Source organism: Gorilla gorilla, chromosome 4, assembly GCF_029281585.2.
Source record: "Gorilla gorilla gorilla isolate KB3781 chromosome 4, NHGRI_mGorGor1-v2.1_pri, whole genome shotgun sequence".
NCBI classification, from domain to species: domain Eukaryota; kingdom Metazoa; phylum Chordata; class Mammalia; order Primates; family Hominidae; genus Gorilla; species Gorilla gorilla.
The window spans coordinates 124,204,018-124,211,965 of record NC_073228.2 but is presented as its reverse complement, the minus strand read 5'-3'; the positions used below and the strand labels follow the sequence as shown (position 1 = coordinate 124,211,965).

The following is a 7,948-nucleotide window of genomic DNA, read 5'->3' as shown; positions in this document are numbered from 1 at the left end:
GACAAAAGAAACTGTTTTAAAGGAAAGGGCCAGGGGAAGAAGAGAGCTCCCTGCTTCTAGTGAGCAAAGGCAGTCCCCGAGCTTCCACAGCCCTTCGTATTTATTGGATAACAAGGGCAGGGAGGAGGAGGTAATGATTGGTCAGCTGCTTGATTGATCACAGGTTCACGTTATTGCTAACAGGCTTCAGATTTGCCTGATCACAAGCAACACTTGTACCTGGGTCATGACTGCCCTCAGCATTCCTTCTGGGTGGCAGACAGTTTGTCAGTTTGCCAACATCCTGCTTTCATGAGAACAGTTTGCCATTTACTCATATAGCCTCCAGTGGTATACTGAGTTGATCACGACCCTCACTCTTTCCGGCTTCAACAATTGACTTTCTAGGGCACTTACTAGGGTAAACAGCAGCTCTACCAGCTCTACCCAAATCCTGTAATAGAGATGGTGTTTCTGTGAAATGAAGGAAATCTATATACAAAATGTGAGAGCAAATCAAAATCAATTAAGCATACCATGACTTAGCTTCTAGAGATGAGCTTTGGAAAAACCTGAAAGATTTATTTTATTTCACAAGAAGGCAAACATCCTTGACAAGTGGGTAATACACGTTCTGCTTGTATAATTCCTATGATACAGTATTCACTTCAGTTTGACTTAAGTAAAAATCATGGAATGGTTTCTACACATTAAGCACTCTGTTAAAAGCTGCAACTACAAATAGCAATGGTGTGTGCATTTGTGTGTATGTGTATTAGCATTTTATCTTGTTTCAGGATGTGTTTCTAAATATGTAAGGAGTTATAGAAAAAAATCACAGTGAATAAAAAACAAAATTTTTAATAGCAAGGGGAAGAAAATTAGGTGTATCTGTAAACATGGGTAATATAAATAATTATGCCATAAAGTCCTCTTCACTTTTGCAAATAGGACACTAAATGACAAGTAAGACATGTCCATTTGTGTTCAATTGAATATTTTCTTAGGTTGTTTTTCAGAGAGGAATGAGTGAGTGTGACCATTCTAAACATTTTTGACTCATAATGCCAGTTTGTTCTCTGTGAAGGTCATTTCAATTTATAATCTTGCCAGCTTTGTATAACAATGTCTGTTTTTTCCATGTTAACTAGTTCTTCTGATCATTCCTTAATTATGTTAATATATTCTTTAATTTATTTCTTATATTATCATTCTTTTAATCATTGCCATCCTAATTAAATAATATACCATTTCTATTTTCATTCCCATGGCTATTAATGCAGTCGAAATTACCATGTAATTCGGCGTTTAATATTGTATGAATTGCCTGTTTAAAATCATTATTTTTTTCTTTTACTTAGACATTTGTCATTTTCTTGGTGATTATCTCTTAAATAATCACAAAGACTTTAACATATAAGGACAATAATTTATTTTCCATCACATATACTAAACAACTTTTACCCTCCTGTTGTGAATACTTCTTTTTATGAATTTTTTTCTACTAACAGTATTTCTTCTTTTTCTTTTTCTTTTTTTTTTTTGAGATGGAGTCTCGCTCTGTCACCCAGACTGGAGTGTAGTGGCACCATCTCAGGTCACTGCAACCTGCACCTCCCTGGTTCAAGCAATTCCCCTGCCTCAGCCTCCCAAGTAGCTGGGATTATAGGCACACACCATCATGCCCAGCTACTTTTTTGTGTTTTTAGTAGAGACGGGGTTTCACCATGTTGGCCAGACTAGTCTCAAACTCCTGACCTCAGGTGATCCACCTTCCTCGGCCTCCCAAAGTGCTGGGATTACATGCGTGAGCCACTGTGCCTGGCCAGTATTTCATTTTTTTTTTTGGTTTCAATCACTATACATTTCTTGTGTCATATATGCCTTTGCCCTCAAATTTTATAGGTTGTATTCAGACCAAGATTGTATAAATATTTATGCATATTTACTTCCCATAATTTAATAAAATTATATCATTTTACATATAAATCTTTACATACAAATTTGCATATATATTCATGTAGAGTTTATTTGGTATAACCTGGGCATCTCACACTGTTTATGATTCTAGATGGTTAGACAATTACAATAATACTGACCATTAACTAATCATTTATTTCTTTGCCAAGATGAAATATTAAATTTATAATTCTCTTTTGAACTATTTGTCCTTCTTGATTATTAATATCATGCTAATACAGATCTTCTGTTTCAATTTTTAGAAAAGAATATTTTCTAAACTTTTATTATTTTTTTCTTGATAACATTTTTTCTTTCAATGTTTTGAACTCTTCAGTGGATAGTCATCTTACTAGTTACTGGGGATTAAGTCATGCACCAAAGAAATATCCACACTGAGGCTACATGTTGTATGAAAAATCAGCGCTAAACAAATAATTATGTAATTTGTTATGTACTTGAAAACTCAAGTGGTATGTGGAGGAAAGAGAGCTACCCAAAGGATCTAGAAAAGATGAATATGAGGAATCTTATCTGAGATATACACCTACAATGTGCTCACAAAAATTAAAAATAAAAAAGGAGAAAAAAAATCTGAGAAACATATCTTGAAGACCAAGTCTAAAGATAATGAATTAGTAATAAATGGAATAGAATGAATTTCTCAAGAAACAGTGACTGCAAATATGCAAATATCATAAGATGATACAAGAAGAATAATACATTTGGAAAATGAAAAAGCAACTGGTTTGTCTGGACTGGAGAAAGCAAAGGGTAGAGTGGCTCGAGCTGAGACTGCTGTCTAGGGCTTACATCATTCAGAACCTTAAAAACCATATAAGTATATCTAATGTTTTCCCTGAACAATAATAACAAATTATGAGTAAACTTAAGCAAGAGAGAGGGATTATGGAATTAACCTGGCTTTAATATGAAGAATGAATTGGAAAGAAACAAGAGTGGATATAGTGAGACTGGGCAGGAGGCCATCCCCCTGGTAGGCAAAAGATAATGGTGGCTTAGAATAGGGTCATGACAGTAAAGAGAGAAGATATGTTAAAGAGACACTTAAGTGGGAAAATTAAAGGGATCCATTAATTTAGAGGGAATAGACAATAAGAGAACAAACGTATGAGAGAATCCCTTTAGGATTCTGGGATTGAGACTAGGCAGATGCTGGTGGCGTTCACTGTGATAAGAAACACTGAAGGAAGAGAACCAAGTTTTAGATACATGTAATTTTATTAGTCTATGAATGACTGAAGGAATAATGTGCGCCTATAACTAAGAGGTGGAATTTCAATGAGTAATATATTTTAGGGAGTCGTCAGCATGTGGACAACCATTTAAACCACGTCATCGATGAGAGCCTATACAGAAAAAGAATATGTTGAGAAAGAAGGCTAGTTAAACCTTTAACCTGTAATACTTAAAATTTAGATATCTAAAACAAACTGGCAAAGAAATTTGATAAACATTGACCAGAAACATAAGAGAAAAGCTAGAAGAATGCAAGAGAAGCCAAGAAGTACCAGAAGAAAACAGTAAAATAGGCCGGGTGCGGTGGCTGTAATCCCAGCACTTTGGGAGGCCGAGGTGGGCGGACCACGAGGTCAGGAGATAGCAACCATCCTGGCTAACACAGTGAAACCCCGTCTCTACTAAAAATACGAAAAAAAAATTAGCCGGGCGCGGTGGCGGGCACCTGTAGTCCCACCTACTTGGGAGGCTGAGGCAGGAGAGTGGCGTGAATCCGGGAGGTGGAGGTTGCAGTGAGCCGAGGTCGTGCCACTGCACTCCAGCCTGGGCGACAGAGTGAGACTCCGTCAAAAAAAAAAAAAAAAAAAAAGAAAGAAAGGAAAGAAGGAAGGAAGGAAGGAAGAAAACGGTAAAATAAAGCTAATGAAACAAATCTAGGAAAAAGAGAGGAAAGCATAATTACCAAAAGTCAGAAATATTAAGTAGCTAGTTAACCCAAAATACAAAAGGAGAAAATTTAGAGTCATAAGAAATAATTGTGCTTACCTCTATGTAAAACTTAAAAAATTAGGCAATTTCCTAGAACAACATAATTTACAGAAACCTGTTTTTGAAAAAAACACACCAGCATTTTAAAAGACCAATTTACATAAAAGAAATGAAAAATTTTGTTAAGTACCTATCACCAAAAACTACTAAAGATTATTTTTTGGAGGAATTTTCTACAAAACCCAAAAGAAAGGATAATCCCAATTCCATTTAAGCTGTTGCGGAGGATAAAACAAAAAGGAAGTCCACAATCATTGTTATTTAATAATTTTATAACCAACACAATTAGAGTATAGAGGAAAAATGAGTTATAAGCTTTGAAGATAGGTTTTACATATCTATTTGCAAATTATATGACTGGGGATTGCTATTTTGGAGGTAAATTAAGTGTAATTAACAAAAATCACTACAATAAATAAGAGAATTTGGCAAGTAAGCCATAGAAAATAATTATTATAATTAAAGCAAATGATTTCATGTATACAACTTGTTAGAAAGTATGACAAAATGAAAAATAAAATTTCTAAAAGCAAGAAAAGTACTTAGCAATAAACTTAACAAAAAATTAGTAAAATTTTAATATACTTCTGACAAAAGACAGCTTGAGGTAATAGCTTACAGAGTTGTTTGATAGGAAGATTTAGCATAAAAAGAAATCAGTTTTCCCCATTAATTTATAAATTTAATATGCTCTTGATACAAAATTAACTGTTTCTTAAACTACATTGCTGACTTTAAATTGCATATTGGAAAATTTAAAAGTAAAAAGAGCCATAAAATTGATGAAAAAGAAGAGCAATATTTTGTAATTAGCACTCTTAAATAGGAAAACACAAGTCTCAGTAATTAAGATATTGTGGTATTGGCACATGAAAGTGAATTCAATAGAAATGAATAGAATTTTCAAAAATTGATCTCAAACTTATTTAAAGGTGGTATGTTAAAGCTAGTATGTTATAAAGTCACTTCATACCAGTATGGATAAAATGACATTAAATAAGTGGTATTGGTGCAAAAATAGTGTCAGATCCATACCAGAATCAATTTCAAATGATTCAAAAATTTACATGCAAGGAAATGAGTCCACAAAAGCTACAGAGGGTGAGACTGTGTGGGGTGGGGAGACAAGAGAATTGTTTTATAATCTCGATGTACAAAAAGGCCTTTCTAGGACTCAAAATTCAGAATTCATAAAAAAAAAAACAAAACAACAAAACACTTTTACATGGCAAAAGTTGTCATATTGAACAAGGACAAACGATAAACTGAAAAAAATATATGCAAGCCACATCATAGTTTAGATCTGAAATATATAAAAATTTTCAATACATTGGTAATTTAAAAAGAAAGTCTCATATTAAATTCAAAACTAATGTTAAAGAAATTTGTATTAAATTCATCTTGAAATTAAAAATCTGCAAATATCTCAAATACCTGAAAACACATTGACCTCACAATCATAGAGAGGCAAATAAAAGATAAACAGAGTGCTTACTTCAGCAACACATATACCAAAAATTGATGCCATTCAGAGATTAGCAGGGCCTCTGAACAAAGAGGATGTGCAAATTCATGAAACATTTCATATGTTTTAAAGCGACTATTTTTCAGCATCAACTTGGCAAAAATCAAAGTTTTAAAACACAACTGGCAAGTCTGTGGAAATAGAAACTCTCATTCATTGCTGATAAAAGTCCAAGTTGGTACAATCCAAATGGAGGATAATTTTGAAGTATCTGTCCAAGATTACAAGGTATCTATCCAATATTATATACACTTTCAGCAACCAATTCTAGGAAAGTATCATACAGGTAAGTTCCCATACACAGAAAATAATGTATGTACAAGGTTATTCATTGTTGTATAGGCTGTAATAATGTTTAGAAACAAACTTCATTATCTGTCAACTAGTAACTCTTTAAATATGTTATATCCCCAGAACTGAATATGAAACACTATAATACAATTGAACATGACACAATATGATCTAGGAAGATCTTGAGAAACATTTTAAAGGAAAAAAAACACAAATACATAAAATGTGTGCAGTATGATACGATTGGTATAAGACATGAGAAAAACATTTATTTATATTTGCTTTTATGTACATAAAAATCTCCCTAAAAGTAGAGAATAAAACAGTGGTTTCCAGGAGGGAGTCCTGGGGAGAAAATGTGGGAGATGTAGTTTAAATAATACAAAGTAGCAGACAAGTAAGATGAACAGGTCCAGATAGCAATGTACAACATGAGGACTATAGTTAATAATATTGCCTTGGGCCTCACACCCAAGTTAATAATATTGCCAGTGGCTCACGCCGGTAATATTAGCACTTTGGGAGGCCGAGGCAGGTGGATCATCTGAGGTCAGGAGTTCGAGACCAGCCTGGCCAACATGGCAAAACTCCATCTCTACTAAAAATACAAAAACTGGCTGGGCATGGTGCCGTGCACCTGTAATCCCAGTTACTCGGGAGGCTGAGGCACGAGAATCGCTTGAACCTGGCGGGTGGAGGTTGCAGTGAGCCGAGATCACACCACTTCATTCCAGCCTGGGCATAACAGCAAAACTCCATCTCAAAAAACAAAAATAAAAATAAATAAATAAATAAATAATATTGCCTTGTATTTAGTTTTGCTAAATGAGTAGATATTAGCTGCCCTTGCCACACACATACACAATCAAGCAGCTATATGAAATGACAGATATTTTAATTTGTTGCATTAGAGTAATCATTTTACTATCTATATGTATCCCACAACATCATGCTATATATCTTAAATATACATAATAACATTTACATTAAAAAGCTCTATAGGAAGATCCCCAAGAATCTAACACAGGAATATCTATTTAGTAGTGTACTGGCAACTGGGCACATGACAAACAGGGTGGAAAGGAGACTTTGCATTATATACTTTTTAATACACTTTGATTTTGGAAACTTGTGAATTTTTAAAAACACATTCAAAGAAGACTGTTAGGAATAAGGAGTAAAAGGTATCCTCGTCTTGGTTTAGGAGTACATTTCTTAATCTGATTGGTAAGCATCATTACAGGCAGTAAGATGCTAATGGACAACAGTTTGTGTACCGAAAGAAGGTTATGATTCTCCAGAGGTTCTTATCTTGCTGGGACTGATGGAACAGCCACTGTCTAAATAGCAAGAAAAATTTTTAAAGTCTTGATACAAAAGGCTCTTACTGGACCATAGTATCACCCATTATAGCTGAAATTAGCAATAGGCTTATTATTAAGCATGTCTTTCTAAAACTGATAGAGAGTGGCGTTGCAGCACATACATCCATTTACTCAGTTGAAGACTATGAAGCATGCTGTTGAGCTATAAAGCGTATTCAATGGTGCGCTCTGCTCTCAAGGAGCATACATTCTAAAACGGCAAATAAGTGATGTATGCAAATACTCATAACTATAAACTTAAAAATGCAAAAGGTTACAGAAGAGATAAAATTCCATGGGTTGTAGAAGAGCTAGAAGTGAATTCCTGCTGGAGAGCAGAAAAGGGAAGATGAAGGGAGGCTTGACAGTTGAGTAAAGGAGGAAGGCCAAAAGGATCAGTGAGTCAATCAGCACTTAGAGAGCATAGCATGCGGACAGGAAGAGAAAAAGAGGACAAGGAGAACAAACACATAGCTTGGTCTTCCTTACGTATAAGGTATTACAAAAGCAGAATTGTTGGACCCAGATTATAAGACCCTGAATTGAAGGCTAAAAGGTTTGAATTTTATTCCATAAAACTGGGAAGATTCTGGAAGTTCATGAGAATGGAAATAATAGCATCCAAACAGCCCTGTAGCAAGCTTGACCTGGCTACAGATTTGTAGGGTGGGTTGAAGATAAGGGTTGATGATGAGAAAAAGACAGCAAGTAAGGGCTATCAGAGAAATCCAAGTGAAGCATGATATTAATCAAGAATGCAAAGTAACAGATAAGTGGTATTATGGAGAGATGTGAGGAAATA

General features: G+C 34.6%; 1 non-coding gene across 1 annotated transcript; it reads left to right on the top strand.

Annotated features, from left to right (window-relative positions):
- The first annotated feature begins 5,453 nt into the window (after nt 1-5,453).
- On the top strand, nt 5,454-5,558 carry LOC115934795 (U6 spliceosomal RNA). The gene has a single exon (XR_004070542.2). It is a non-coding gene; the product is annotated as a U6 spliceosomal RNA (small nuclear RNA).
- Nucleotides 5,559-7,948: the final 2,390 nt, after the last annotated feature.